We start from the raw sequence: 17,049 nt of genomic DNA, 5'->3' as shown, positions 1-17,049 counted from the left end.
AACGAAAATCGGCATGATTTTGTGAATAATAGTCCTTGACTTTGTTAAAAAAAATCTGTGGTAATGTTCGAAACAGTTTAAATGGTCGCGATTTGACGTTGACTAAAACGCTCTGGCGATCGCTTTTTTTAATGTTTACAAAAATACCGGCGAGGGAAATAAACACGATTTCTTCACCGGATGCGGGAAGCGGGAATATTTAAAAATATTTTTTTTCCGTTTAGAAAAAAATATGTGCGGGCGGGTCCGTTGAACAAGGAATTATATTGGCGTGGCCTAGCAGAATTTTTGTTATTGAATGAAGCACAATAAACAGTTTAGTAAACTTCTGTAGATGATTGTTTCATTTACAACCATACTCTGATAAATATTTTTAAACTGTAAATGTCAACTGATCTATTTCGGTAACTGAATTGTGACCCCTTGGGAAATCCCGAAATTTTATTGACCATGTCCGACTTTTCACCTTATCTTATTTTTAAACCTTTTCCAATATGTTTCGTTCAATAAACAAACTCCTGTAATACAATCAGGACTAGTGCTAAGCGATTTCTTTTTTGGGACACGATTCATCTATTTTTGATTGAAATATAGAATGTCAACAGTGTTAACTTGAAAAAAAAATCAAATCATAGGAACACCATTTGAAGCACATTTGGTCGAAAATGGTTGAATGTTTGACTTTTAAAATTTTCTTATTTATATTAACTTCTTCCAAACTGGTTTCATTGTAAAGGCTTCTTCCAAACTGGTTTCATTGCGAGGCCTTCTTTCAAACTGGTTTCATTGTTAGGGCTACCAACATACAATATAAGACCGGATTATCATGCCGGTTGTCATCATTAGTTAAAATTCGACGGGACGGGATCATGTTTATGCATTTGTCCGTAAAGTTCTAGACATGTTCGGTAATAGAAGAGATAACGATGAATTAATGTTGTGAGTGTACTACAATGTAATAATATACTATCAACGTCGTGACACAGCAACGATGGCATTGTCCGTTTTAATATAACGATTGTATTTTCCAACTGTCTATGTTTTCCGCTTGTTTAAAATTATTGCTTTCCATTTCCTTTCATTACTTTAAGAATTTTAAGTTTAATTTGTTTTCTTTTTCAAATACACATTACAATCCCATTAGTTTTTTTTCAAATGTGCCAAGGTGATATATGTAAATGTAAATCGTCCCTTTTGAAAATATCTTCAGCTGACTATTGGTCAGGTTTGTACTAATCCATCTGACCTGAAATATCAAATAATCAACATAATTATATACATCTGTTTATTATTGTCGAACATACAACTTAAATTGGACATTTAGTTCTACGCTTTAACAAGGAAAACTACATTAAGTTAATACCGTAGGGATTAAGTGAACTGACAAATTTTTACATTACATATTATCAATTATGCCAAAAAGCTTTGATACGATTCCATCTAATATTAAATTGTAGGGATTTAGTGACCTGACTCATTCTTACATTACATATAATCAATTATGCCAAAATACTCAAGACTCACTCAATACATGGTTTGTATGCTATGCTACTGTTAACGTTGTATTTGTTTGAATGCAATTTTCAGAGAAGTTTTAACTGTATAATGCCAGGCATCCTAAAACTTAGCTCACACAAACATAAACAGGTCAGATAAAGTTGCGTGCTTCAAGTTTCGAAGTATGTGTCACGTGGGAAACGATTGGATCACAGTCTTAGTTAATTGCTCCTTGTGTAAACAGTTTTTTCAAGCCTCTTCTCCAAATTAACCACCGTCCAACCCCACCTCATGATTCACCTTCAATATTTCAACGACAGGTGAAAGAACTCAACAATAAACCTTTTGAAATATTTCACTTGTCATTCAAAATTTTCATTTATTTTCTAAGCATTGTCATTTAACATCTCCAGCCTCAACTCAACACCTTAATCTCAGTAGCTACTGTCACGCGGGGGCTCTTCGACTGCCACGCATATGCCGACAGATGAAGCTTCGCTTTGTCATTCTTTTGATCATCTGTGTTGTTTAAGTTGAGCGTAGTGGCTTGTCAGCAGATATACTTTCCACAAAAGATCTGGTTGCTGACAAAGTCCTGGAGCAAAATTGTTTTTCAGATAGTTGAGTGATTTCCCGAAGCTTCGTTCGTCAGAAGCCCTTCCCAGGATTTACCTTCATCAGGAACGCTGAAACCCAAACATTTGAAAGGATGTACAGAACTAAACAGAAGAGCTATATGATCAAAAGGAACCTTACAAATAGCCAAATTCATCTAAGATCAACTTTGTCTGAGTGAGTTAGAACCGTAGTTTGTTCACACATTGTTGTCAATATAATGGAACTTTACGCGACTTTCATAAAAGTGAGATATTAAGCTAGCTATAAAACAAGGTTTAATCCACCATTTTCTGCATAAGGAAATGCCTGTACCAAGTCAGAAATATGACAGTTGTTTTCCATTCGTTTGATGCGTTTGAGCTTTTGATTTTGCCATTTGATAATGTACTTTCTGTTTTCCTTGGAGTTCGGTATTTTTGTTATTTTACTTTTTTTCTTAAAACATTCTTAATTTATCAAAGGTGAATTTAAGAAAAGGTAGTTAAAAATCATGTCAGTACAGAAGCACGGACTTTTGAGTTGATGATTCCCCCGCGGACTAACATTCCACCAGTTGTAATGATGATATCAATGATTTAATGCGTTTCCGTTCCCTGTAATATAACAATAAAATCACCATCATTCGATATAATATAAAAAACGGTAAATAGTATGACTGAAAACTTTTCAGCTTAAAACAATTATATAATTTCCAAATATAAACAGACGACATCGTATCAATAAAGTGTTCCGATTCTTCAAGCCGTTTTCTTGTTTATCGATAAAAACTTTCTTACATCTATTACTACAAGCTAAATTAACATAAGGATTTATGGTTGGAATAATCTAAAATAAAACCAGGATCTTAAACTTCACCGATATATCACATGTTTATTTTTTTTTAAATTAATGGAAAAATCCTTTTCAAACATAAGATAATTTGAATTTACGTTGAATGTACAACATTACAAACACATTTGTTGATAAATTAAAATCGTATAAAATAAAAAGCAACAATACATAGTATATCAACAAACATTGATATAATAAGCAAAGCATTTTGTTCTCCATGAGAAAAGCTTGAAAGCGTTAGTTTATTTCTACTAGTAGAACAAACAGAAGTAGCAAGTAACATTTAAACGATACATTGATCTCTTTATACATTCAGTTAGAATGGTTTTAGACCGTTATACAGTAATACTATGAAACAAGGTCATTTATGTTAACACGTATATAACAAATGTATTCTTTGCATTCTTTTAACAATACTAAACAACAACTTGGACCTATCATTAGTTTCATGATTGCATATTATAACAGCAGTAACAATTCCAATATTAAATAAAGAAACAACAATGACAGAATAAAGTATAAAAACAGTCTTATATACGTCTACCAATTTGTCGATTGTATTTTTCTCTATTTTTGTCTTTTAACATGCATAAATTGGATTACAAAATTACATGAGTTGAATTATAAATTATCGTAAACAATTCATTTTATTTTTTGTTAACTTATGTTATCTAATGATATGTTTAAAAATATCTTTTATTTATTTACATGTTCTTACCTTCTTGTCTATAAAACACAACACCATAAATCTGCCCGATATCTGTGTGCACAACAGTTGGGCTTTGTCCTGACGATTTCTGTATTTTTAGTATTTGATCATAGCTTGAGTAGAATATGTAATCACCATCGATATCAATGTTCCGGTTCTTATTTCGCACATTTGTGCTTATCACCGTTTTAACATCGTTTCCATTATACCATGCAGATTTCAAATCACCCGTGTCATATTCCATCCAATAAACTCGCTTGTCAACAAAATCTAAAATATTTATCAGATAACTAGCATTGTCATTGAAAAATAAAATTTATTTGTTGTATTTCTGCAAAAATGGGTTATTATGCTCATTATAAAGTTTTGTCGGTATGATTAACTAATAACTATTCGGTTCGAAAAGTATTGTGTTCCTAATTAGCAAATCTATTGTGTATTGTATCGTGTATTGTTTATGCTTGACGCGAAGTATTTTTGTTACGTTAAGTTGTTTGTCTTGATATACATGTATGCCGTCTTTTTATTTTGCATTCATCCTAGTTGTCTTTGAGTTGTATCTTTCTTCTGCTGGCTCATTTTTCACTTCCAACATTGTAGTTTTTATATATGCGTCAATTTGGGTTTTTTCGTTTGAAAAAAAAAAAGGAGAACGTGTTGTCGTTTTCCAGTTCATGATATTTTGATACCAAATATGAAGTGTTTCATATTTTGGTTTTCATATCATCAAACAAAAAACATATGACAATGGTATTAAATTGCTCTTGTCAATTCTTTAAAAGTGGAAAATGCATTTTTTCTCGATTAATGAAGTTACTATCTTGGAATGAAGTTTTACGAATGTTGTTTATTTTTTGGTTAAAGTGGTTATCGAATATAAAAAGATTTAACATGTTAAGTTTATACCTTGCAAATAGGTATATTTGAATGGATTTATGCTGCAGACCAAATACACCACCTAACATGAATTAAGACAGGGTAATATAAGTAACAAAGATTTGCAAATTATTTTACTTTCACCGATCATAAAAAATACAATAGATGCATAACAATTGTAATTGTATAAAATCGTTCGTTTAACAAATTATATGAAAATGAAGATAGAAAAAATGAATCGCATTTATGAGGGACGTTACTGCATATCCGAAAACTAGCCTGGTTTTCTTTAAAAAAAAACAAAAGTAAAAAGAACGGTCAAAAACTGTAATGATCAATTCAATTAGGTAAAACCATATCAGATTTAATGTTATTTTTATTCAATAACTTTAGTATGCCTCACCCGTCAAGTAATTACCCGATGTTGGTGTCCATTAAGTTACGGATTTCACTGAGTTCGATTTTGACAATCAAGCAAACCAAAAAATACAGTGGCATTTTCCGAGGAAGGTTTTGCATCATACCCTTTTTGAAAACACATGTTGCAATTTTTTAAAGATTATTATAAATATAGATCTGTAAAGATCGAGAAAAAAAAAATTAAAAGTTGCCTCCGTTACCAGTGAAAAAACTTGGCAAACACAGGGTTATAGACTTAATTTAACCTTATGGGTGTGAGACCTGCAATGCCAATAAGTGCTGATAAAGTTTGAAATTTTCTAAATTGGTGCTGTAACCATGGAAACTACAAATCAGTTGTGAAATTCACAACGATTGCTAACGAAAGAACCTCTCCAAAACAAGACTACAAACTATTAATGTATGGAAGGCTTTAGGCTGCTACCCGGACCGTTATTTGACAAGGCGTTCTGAACATTTTACACAGGGATCCAACTAGGAAGGCTTAGATGTCTAGGTGTGCATAAATATCTTCGTTGTGTCTATAAAGGCTTAATTTGGTGGATCACCAGAAGCACAGATAGATAAGGATTAAAGAATCCCATGGTAAAAATGATAATTTACATTTCACTCTTTCTATCAAAACTGTTTGATGAATAATTGTAAACGTATGGGTAAATGAAAATCCTTCATAAATATCATTAAACGAGGTTCCTGGAAGGTACTTATAAACTTATAAACGCTTAACAGTAAAAACAAAATAGTTTGAAAAGCTATGTCAAACTGTTAGTTGACAAAAGAGTATTGATAAAGGTCACGCACACAACACAATTGGTATCATCATGGAAATGTGTTATCGTGGCCAATAAAATATATATCAGACTTATTGGGTGGCTATCTTAAATATTTTCAGAAATATTTAACAATTTATGATATCAAACCACGCCGGGACTCTGACCAAATATGTAAGTCTCCACCTATGTTGCAGTAAAAAATGTCTGTATGATTGAGAAGTTGGCAGTCTTAAAATTAAAAAACAAAGGATGCGGTGCTTAAAGAAAAACAAAAGTAAAAGAACAACGCTCAATTGTTGTCTCTCAACTCATAGTCACAATGATGTTTTTCAAAATGAGGACTCTTTTCTTACTACATGGTCAAGACGGTTCCCTAGCACAGGTATCAGTTGAATTCTGTCCCTGATGACAAGATCTAGATCACAGCAAAGGGATAACTTTAACAATTGAACAATTGAAAAGAAATCTTACAAATACTGTCATTTTACGTGGTTAAATGTAAAACAAAAATTGAAGTAGTGCGGGGGAAAGAATAATGTATCAGAGTATGCTTGCTCTTGATTATATGACCAGAAAATATACGCATATTGGCCGTTGGACGTTATCCTTATAATATTAGATCAATCTTTTACCAAATTTAATAGATCTTCTGTAAAACAAAAGGGACGGAAAGTACCTATTTAAAGGGATATTCAAAACGCATAAGTCGAAGAGAAACTGACAAAGCCTTGACAAAATGCTAAAATGGATGAAAGGACAAACACTATTATACAAAACACCACATAGAAAACTAAAGACTGAGAAACACGGACTCCACTAAACACCGGTTGTGTAAAGATTGTTACAGTCTGTTGAATGTTTAGCTTAATTCATCAGTCACAGTCCTTGTGATGTTCATCTCAAATCAGTTCAAATAATTTCGTTTCCAGCTAAACACGCAATATATTTGACATTGTGGTATATTCGGTAACTAAATGTATGGGAACAAATGGACAATTTCCCTTAAACCTTTTTCCTAAATACAACCTAAATCTATACACCTTTTAAAAAACAACTTCTAGGATTTAAAAATAAAAGTGGAATAAAAATCTAGTTTTTTTGGGGGGAGGGTGGTGTTTCAAGCTATCATAACAAGAGAGCGAATGAACTCAAATTTCACGGACCGAAAAGTAAAAAGCACTTACACTTTATCAAATGCAGCTGTAAATCGGATTAAATTAGATGCAGTAAAGACGTAATCGGTTAATCTTTTTGATTTAAAAAAAATTAAAACGTTTTATAAATGTATAGTTTAAAAATTGTCTCTATATAACCAGACTTCAGAAAGAAGGTAAACATCAACAAATAAAGTATTCACAGAATTCAGGTTAACTGAATAATATGTATATGTCGTGTGTACTATATAGGTACAGTGTTTCAGAATATATAGTTGGTGTATATTGTCAAAGGCAGCATTATTAGTTTCATCGTTATTTCATTTCATTACTCAGATACAACATGATCACACTAATTTATACCATTTTCAATTCAATTACATTTCTATGGATGACATACCTGAATGTATACCTATCACACGCGATGTCTGGTTTCTTACGACCCGTTTTTCCTTTCCATCGAATGTCACTCTGTGTAATCTATTACTGTTTTCTTGACCATAATAAATCCATCTAACAATTTATAAGCAAAGTTTATTGCCACATATTGAAAACGAACTCAGAAACAAAATGTATTTATTACAAAATAGATAGCTTAGTAAATAATTCGATTTAAAGGGCTTGACCGTTCAATCGCGTTATCAGAGGAAGGCAAGACTTGCGACAGTTCATGCACAGGTCAATGTAACGCGCATGTCTTAATTCGATTACACGGCATATCAATTTTAACAGCTATAGCACTCCTCACACTATTCTGAATGCCCGGTCTGCTAGGAAGTAACTGAATATATCTAACGTCAGATTGTTTAGTTATTGTAAATACTTATCTTATTAATTTTTAAATTTCAACAGATTATTGATTAATTAATTATAAAAATCGGTCACATTCAATTTGATAATTTATACATTAGTGGACAATTTACTAAAGCAAGGATTTATATATAGTATACACATCCTTGACTAAAGTAATTATAATACGAGCGAATTTATTTTAATTTATGTTGGATTGTATAATAAATGTTTGATTCACATAGTTTTTAATTCCAGTTACATTAATATTTTTGTATCTTTATCGAGGTATTAAATAATGAAAACACGATTCCAGGTATTTCTATTCAATTTACATTTTGTAATGCAGATTATAATGGTACTGTTCCATTATCAGGTATGTTAACTATTATTTAATAATGGGGTTGCCTTGTGTGACATTAACACCATCAAATGCAATTAATTATGGTACCATTTATTGTTCTTTATCGTGTTTAGGACAGCAGTAAACCGTAAATTATATTTCAAAGTTGAGCATCCGTTAAAGAAAATTAGTTGATAACTTTTTTTTTAAATGACAGCTACAGTGATGTCTTTATAACCGATTGTTTTTCGGTCAGCCAAATTGCGTTGCATATATACAGAGACATATAATACAATATGTTTCTGATATATATTAATATTTATTTCAAATAATATTCATTCATATTTCGTTGTAATGTCTTTATAACCAATTGTTTTTTTTTTCGGTTATCCAAATTGCATTGCACACATTTTAATGTTTATTTGAAGTATAAAATGTATATTATTTAATTATATTTGTTTATAATGACATTTATTGGAAGGTTGATGCCTAAGTAGAAAAGGCGTTGAAAGAGGTGTTATAATTGGGGTAAAGAAAACTGCTTTAGCCACCTGTGATGTCAAAATAGCTACGCATCTGAAACAGAAACCGAAAATTTGTTATGCAGGATTATTTCATTCATCAGCAGGACCATCTATATGTATGTCAGTCAGAGAAGTGGCAGTATGCCTTATCTAAATACATCAATAAAACAGGCACATCTTTTATTCTTTAATTTTAATGTAGCTAATTCAGTACAGGACATTTTTAGCTTTAACAATGATTTAAGTAGTAACATTTCGAGCATAATAAGGAAAACGATTCTAAATGGCGAATACTATATTGATCCGGATTGCTTTTACTATCAAAGACCATACCACGAATAAGAATAGAATAAGATTGATTTATTTATTGGTTTCTTATCTATATATCTCATCCTGATTAAGATAAACAAAAAACATTTCAACATTGATTTATTTTATAATCACACTGAGGAGGTATAGTCCCGCAAGTAATTTTATATTCAAAGCATTTTTAGTATGTGTACATATCACGAAGGAATTTTTACAATTATTCTAATTATATCATTCTCACCACAAGTATACCTAAATTTGATTTATTTTCATCTGTCGTCTTTATAAAAGAGAGAACCATTTCACTAATTTCAGAAACTAGTTCTGCACTATTTATGCAAAGTATATATAAATATAAAAATAAATGGTATCTCGCAGCTATATAAAAATTCATCACCGTAAATATCAATTATATCAGTAAGTAAACTGATGCATTTTTATATAGATATTTATTTAACAACCAATTTGAATTAGGCAAGAGAGCTCATCCAATATATGAGCAAATAAGACTTGGAGCTAGATGGGTTCAGGTCATAAGTTGGAAACGAGCTGTTTCGGTTATAGAAAGTAATTTCACAGTCTTGTAATTGGGGACCAGTTGATTTAGATCTATGGCTATTATTCATGTACCATGACCACAACAAATCATTCATTCCCTGTCTGTATTATGTATAAATAATGTGATCAAAACTATGGCTCTTGCACTAGAATAAACCGTCATTACTCACACAGCTTTTTTCCGTACGTTTTAATCGTGCCCAGAAAAATAAAATGCTACATGTAATGGACAAGATAATCAAATGTTGATTTTCATGATTGCTATAATTATCAAATATTTACATAAGCTGAAAATTTTATTGCCATCTGTTTGCCGTTCAAGTAACGAATCTTTATTGTTTTTTCGGGACTTGTTTAGACTAGCTTTATTGGATTTTTCATATGAGTGGAACTAGTAGCTATCAATCCACTTGCGCATTATCAACGTTAAAGTCAATTGATATTAGTTTTACAGATAACAATGTTTCCATTAGTCTCAAATTTTAGAAAATTGATCAGCAAGGCAAGATAGTTTTACTACTATACTTGGAAAAAGGCATCGTTGGTTTATGTCTGTCATATTTGTTTTTCGTAAACTGTTTTGTTATAAATTATGCCGTTAGTTTTCTCAATTGAATTGTTTTATATTTTTCATGTCGGGGCCTCTAATAGCTGACTAAACGGTATGGGTTTTTCTCATTGTTGAAGGCCGTAAGGTTGCATATAATTGCTTACATTTACTTCATTTGAACTTTAGTGGATAGTTGTCTCACTGGCAATCATACCACATCTCCTTAAATTTATATTAGAGAATTTTAGTTTAGTTGTTTTGTTAAAAAAAAAAAAAATAGTCTTTTAATTAACATCAATAACGAATAGAGAAGAAATAGCCTAAGTATACATTATTCTGCAAGTTACGTTTACGAACTTTATCACCAGATGTGTAGATCTTTGTTGATATAAATTTACAGCCTAAGCGAGTTAATTGTCTGGGTTAATGGTTTTCTTAAATCTTATTTATATCATTACAGAAGTCAAGAAAAGTTCAAATAAGTTAGGTGATAAAATGATTTTATTGCTTTTGTGGTTTAGATTTAATAGTAGCGTATATCTCAGACTATAAAACTGCTAATTAGTACGAATTTGTTATCTGAAATAGAAACAACGAAATTGGGTTAAATACTGTGAACAGTTATACATGGAATTTTATGTATATACGTATATTAGAGAATATTCGTTTTTGTAAGCAGTCATAAATGATTTGGGATAATAATTGTTGTCGAACGTCATACGCATGATATGCAATAAAACAAAAACAAAAACAAAACAAAAAACAAAAACTAAATTAAACAAACAAAACAAAATGTTACACGATACCAGTTTTAATGTCGTATTGACGAGCGCCCTAAAGACGGCAAATATTCCATCGGCTATTTTTTTAGAGTCAAATTTTGGGGGGTCTTAGCTGCATCTCAGTTTAAAAAGTTTTTGTCTGGGAAACATGATTCATTTACTAGTTTTAATTGGCTTTGAACTAGCTTTCAGTAACTGCGAGTACTCTTAGTTGGGTACTTGGTGTCTTTAGTCTATTTGTAGTTGTTTATTGTGTTTTGTGTCGATCTGATGAGTCAAACCTACCTCAACTTTGTTTTATGTTGTGTTGTTAACCACTGTCCCCGGTTACGGGAGGGCTTAGTTCTCACAAACTTGTTGTTTGTCGCAGTCTATTATACTTGTTTTACGTTTCAATTGATTTATACTTAAACATGATCTTGTTTTCTTGTTTGAATTGTTGCCGGGGCCTTTTATTGCTATTATACTGTATGGACTATGTGCAATGTTGAAGGCTGTACGGTATCCTATAGCTGTTTACGCCCACGCCATTAAGTTTTAGGCGAATAGTTGCCTCATTGACATTCATGACAGATCTTCTAGTTTTTATATTTTCATATGGTAAAAGTCGAATTCAGTCATTGGTAATATAAAAAGTATTAACCATATATCAGATTACTAACATAACAGTTGGCAAGTCAAATATCTTCATCTGTTATCAAAAAAGTAAAGAGATAAACTAATCGTATGCTCATTCTCGAAGAACCCCGCAATGTTAAGCAATCAACTAAAATGGACATGACATCGGACAAAGCGTTCTATACGATAGGACTTAACTTATAAGCGATATTGATTTTCTCCAAGATTTATTACCTTAGTCAAATTTGCTTGGTTCCAATGTTACCAAGATTGCAATACAAGAACAAGATTTCAAATAAGTGATTGAACCAAACTACAGTGAGAAGGAATAGTTTATTTGTCAGATATTGAAAGATATCTAATTTCATTCACGTTACAACTTCGGTTATGCTATTATCAATTTTCACCTATTTATTATCCAGTTATGCTATTATCAATTTGCATCCATGTATTGTCCACAAAACGGCGAAGTAGGTTATTGGCTTCGGGAATCTGTTAGTTAGTAGTTACTGCGGTCAGATTCTTGTTATTGCAGAATATTACAATCAGAGTTATATCGAATCTCAGTGTATGGTAATGTTTTTGAACTTGTTTAGTGGCGGATTTTATAGGCTGCACCAGTACCGATGAACTTGATTTATCAGTGTATTATTATTTAATTTAGAACATTAATCCATGTAATCTTCATTTCCACCTCAAACGTAGTTTCTCATGTTGATTTTGGATATCTGTTGCCAGGGTTCAATTCAGCACCCCATTATTTCAAAATTTCATTTCATTTTAGTTTTTATTTGAATTTTGAATTTTATTTATCTATTTTATTTGCATCTAATTTACGGTTGCCCAAAGACCCTTTGTTTGTGGGTTGGTAACCGACAGAAGCCATGATCTTACTTCGCCAAAATAATATATTTTAACTTTGATAACGTCTTCTCTCTTATAATTGTATTTATTAATTACTGAAATAAAAAACTGAATAGATGAATAAATAAATAAATAAATAAATACGTAAATAAATAAATATTGATTAATAAAATAGATAAACAAATAATTAACTAATCAATTAATAAATCCATGATTGAACAACATGAAACAAAAATAGATAAATAAATATATTAATTAAAAAAACCCACATACATCGTTACCAAAAAGTTAACATTTAGCATTCCTGTCATACCTAAACATTTTTTTTCTTATAGAAGGCTAATTCAAAAATACAAATTGTGCCATTGTTAAGTGTAAATGAAGCTGACAAATTTATAACGACAGCTAGAATTTGTTTTCAAAGCTCTTCAAATTCGTGTATTATTCGATCATCCAACTGTTTTGACTTGAGCACCACTGACCATATAGAAGAAATACGCATCAGGCGTACTGAATTATCAGCCATGTGTCTTTGAAGAGATATGTGTGATATTGTATTTAAGTTCTAAATCAATTTCTTAAGATTTAGTTGTACTTTAATGATCAAGAACCGAAATATTTTAATTTTTGAAATAATCAAGGAGAATTATTGTTAAATGACTCAAACGTCAAAATTGAAAATTGACCTCTATTTAATGGTTCATATCATTATGATAAAAAATAAAAGTGTCAGAAGACGGACAGATGGACTGACGGAAATGTGCATCAATATAAACCCCCGCTTCATTTAAACTTTCTATTGTTAGCTTCCCAATTTCTCAGCAGTAATAATTCCTCCGCTCCATCATTTGTCGTTTGCATATCCCAATTAATATGTAACCTTCGTACATGTTCGCACAAAACGGTCGTCATTAACAGGGGTGAGATTTATACACAAAAGCTGCTCCAACATATTTAGGAGGATCAACGGCTGAAATCAAAACTACGGTTTTTATCGAGTTATCAGATTAAAATCATCGGAAAACTACTGCAGTTGCTTAATTCATTATTGAGAGGTTTAATAAAGATATAGTTTTTTCTACAAACAATAAATAAATAAGACAAAGCCGGTTGTCATCAATGCTTTGTGTAAATATCCTCTTACGTATCAATGAGACGATACTCAAATAGTCACTCAAAATTATTTTGAACATTCAGATTGAATTCGATCGACACTTTCAAATTTGAAATATCATAAAAATGAGTAAAATTGTAGATTTTTTCAGAATTTATGTAAAACGATTTCATGTTTCAAAATGCTATGTTAGTTCAATGCGTGTTACTATCATACTATACAAATATGTTTTCCTATATAAAAATAAGAATAAGTGGCATGATAAGTAAAATGTCAATTATCCACTAGACATCAAATGACGCGGATGTAAGCAGCAAGTGAACACTTTGTTGGAAATTCATCCACGAATCTTGCTCAGTATGGACTTAAAGGGAATTGACTGGATACATCTATACCTGATACATTCTTACATTATGTTTGTTGTTCAAACATTGTAATTTTGAACAAATTATTATTTGTACAGACTTTATAAACATATTATTAGTGCTTTGTTAGCCTCTAAACATAATTGAATGGAACAATCACATGTTCTGATTCAACCGAGCACTGTCGTTGTATTTTTTAACATGCCTTAAGCACAACACTACAATCAATTTTTCATAAAAATGATGTGGCATATTTTGGAAACATATCATGTTTGAACAGCCAAATATATAAAAAGAATCCAATTTGGTGTTTGCAGCTATATCATTAAAGTCAGGCTGCGCTATATACATGTTTGAGTAAACACACAAATTACTAATTCAACAAACCTATTCTGTATGCCGAGTGCAATTCCAATAGGTTCTGTTTCATTTATAATAGTTGTTACATTAGATCCATCTGAGTTACATCTCATTATCTTTCCTGTGCTGATTTGTGTCCAGTATAAATGACTGTTTATTGAGTCAAATGCTACACCGACTGGATTATTTGCCTGGACAGCAGTTTCAAACTTTACAGAATGTGCGTTTGGATAAGGGAATCTAAAGAATGAAAAAAAACAACACTTTTCCTATTTGTTTTCGAAATTTTTTAATCAGAGTTGATCTTCGGTCGTATTAAAATACATATGGTTCTTTTTTTAATATCAAGTTCATATTGTTCAATTTCATTTTGGTAATCTATATTTATAATGTTATTATACAACAGTTTATTTCCAAGAGGAATTATACTGAGATTACAAAAAGCCACAATTTCCTTTGCTTTGTATCCAATTTCATCACACCTGTTCTGAACTGCGAGATCTAATAAACAAACAGACGATGCTGTTTGGTTTTTACTTTCGTGCTTGTCTTTTGTCTTTTTGTTCGTTGCAAGATGTAAAGAGATAGAGAGTATCCTCTGGGGGTAATTGAAAATCAAAATGTAAATAAGAAGAGAAACCACCAAGGGCAAAATAAAAACGAGAAAAGACAAGTACATATAACACAACATCACACAGAAAACAAAATATTGAGCAACACAAACCTGACAAAAAAAAAAGACACAGAGGGTAACATGCATTTCTTGAAGTTATTATACTTTAGTAGCTGCCAACTTCAAACATGATATAATATTAATAATACTCCTCTTGCTGTTAAGTTTGTATAGATAAAAAAATATATATAATTATCTGCTATCTTTTATAAATTTCGAAAATTGTCTTGTGTTGGCAAACAACAAACAAAAAAAAAAGCAAAATATTTGTTTTTGATTTTAAACACTTTATTTCATTAGTTGCAATGAAATATCATAATTTCTCAGTCAAAAAAATTCGTGAATCTCACATTTGAAATAAATCCGGTAATGTCACTCCTCTGACGTTATACAGCGATAGGTGTGGTCAAGACGTTGTCGTTGACGTTACATCAAAACGAATTGAGAATGCGTAATAAAAAGGTATGGTTCCTTGTATTCTTTACTTCAAAAAAAATCATAGTCGATGTGATAAAAAGAATAACTAATCCAAACATTGAAAAATATTCAACTTGTGACCAAACAACACTGACCATTAATTCATCCGATATGCGCATTTGTGATTAAACGGATGTTCGATCACTCGTTAAATATTTTTCTATGTTTGCATTCTTGGAGTGGTTATTCTACAAATATAGGTAATTTGTGGTAAAATATAATAATGTCCAAAAAAACGACAATTGAATAAAGTTTATAGATCATAGTACTAAAAACTAATCAAATGATTATACCTTACTATATCATCGTAACTAATTCTTGGAACATACACATATCTTTCTTTTGTATCATAAGCTATAGACAGAACGTAACCGGTTTGATTGGCAAGTATTTTCACTACTCCTGTATCCAAATCTATCTCTTTCACATTATTGTAAGTACTGAATAACAGTTTTTCTTGTCTACCTGCAATGACAAACTATAGCAGGATGACGACATATAACAAATCAAGAATAAAGTTCAATTTACGAAACTAGCCATCTCTAAAAAAGGAGTGGGTCAAATGAACAGTACACACATTAACTTCACTTGTAAAAATGAAAAAAATAAGCCGTTATTATTTTAACCTTTCTATAAAAATCACCCGATATATCACAAATTATTAACAAAATACCATTGAATCTCAATATCTTTCAAATCAAATCTCAATTAGCATGAGTCCGCACAAAAGCAGCTGCACCCATAGCCCATGACATCTCTTCGACAAAAAATGAAATTATACATAAAATTGATACTTAATAAATTGCGTGCGTGCGAATAAGTAGATTAAAACATGTGTGTGCATAGTTCAAAAGTATTGATGAAAACATACGTTATCATGCTATACATGAAACATTCCCTGGTTTTGCATATATTGAAACGATATCTTCAAAACTTCTGATCTGAAAACCAATAATACCCTGATAAAACGGTTCTAAACAGTTCTAGAACAGCTGTATCTTAGATTTGTTCTACGTAAGAACTGTCAGCATCATTTCTAAGGTAGAACTTTTAGAATAAGTTAAGGGTTAGAAAAAGAGAGGCGAAGGAGGACAAACTCATAATTCGAAAATATACTGACAACACCATGGCTAAAATGAAATAGACAAACAGACAAAACGTTTGCGTGTTAATGAGAAATGGGACGCTCATATATATATTTCCTTGTTTCATGATTCGCGGCACGTTTGAAATTTATACTTGAAAAAATATTTACATTGTTGAAATGAGTGATCTGAACCAGTAACATCGGAATTTATAATCAAGAATTACTCAAAGACAAATAGACTACATAGTTCTCAATCAACGAGGGAAGGATGTGCAGTCCGATACAGTTAGTACACGTTTACAGGTGGGCATGACGGGAATACATTGAACATGTCGTATTCGGACTACGAAGATTTCAAAGAACGACTGAGTATCTTCATAGATTCGGATGAGGAATCCATCATGGATGCGGACGAGGAATCCAATACCAATGAGGAAACTAAAAACTCATTAATGAAGCTGAATGAAATTAAGAAGAAAGAGAAGGAGATGAAGATGTAGATGAAGAAGAGAAAGACTACATTACGTCAGGAAATAACAAAATGAATGAATTAACGTAAGTGAACTGAAATGTGCTGGAAAAATAGCAGGAGAAGGAGAAAGCTTGTAAAAAGGGATACCAGTCCAAGACTACAAAAGACAAGGATAAGATAAAGTTAAAATCAAGGATACAGGCAAAACAAAAGTGAAAGGTACAGGAAAAGGCAAAGATACGGGTAAAGATAAAGTTAAAAATTAAAATACAGGTAATGGTAAGGA

The 17,049-nt window shown here is 31.3% G+C and overlaps 1 long non-coding RNA gene across 1 annotated transcript; it reads right to left on the bottom strand.

Moving 5' to 3' along the window:
- Positions 1–3,173: 3,173 nt before the first annotated feature.
- Positions 3,174–15,664, bottom strand: LOC127712598 (uncharacterized). Its single transcript, XR_007987177.1, has 4 exons — positions 15,498–15,664; positions 14,082–14,294; positions 7,279–7,391; positions 3,174–3,925 (listed from the first exon to the last, which is right to left on the bottom strand). It is a non-coding gene; the product is annotated as an uncharacterized LOC127712598 (long non-coding RNA).
- Between the last annotated feature and the right edge of the window lie 1,385 nt (positions 15,665–17,049).

This window comes from Mytilus californianus, unplaced genomic scaffold (assembly GCF_021869535.1).
Source record: "Mytilus californianus isolate M0D057914Y unplaced genomic scaffold, xbMytCali1.0.p SCAF_8, whole genome shotgun sequence".
Classification (NCBI taxonomy): domain Eukaryota; kingdom Metazoa; phylum Mollusca; class Bivalvia; order Mytilida; family Mytilidae; genus Mytilus; species Mytilus californianus.
Note: the sequence above shows the minus strand (reverse complement) of the source record. Positions and strands in the feature narration are given on the sequence as shown.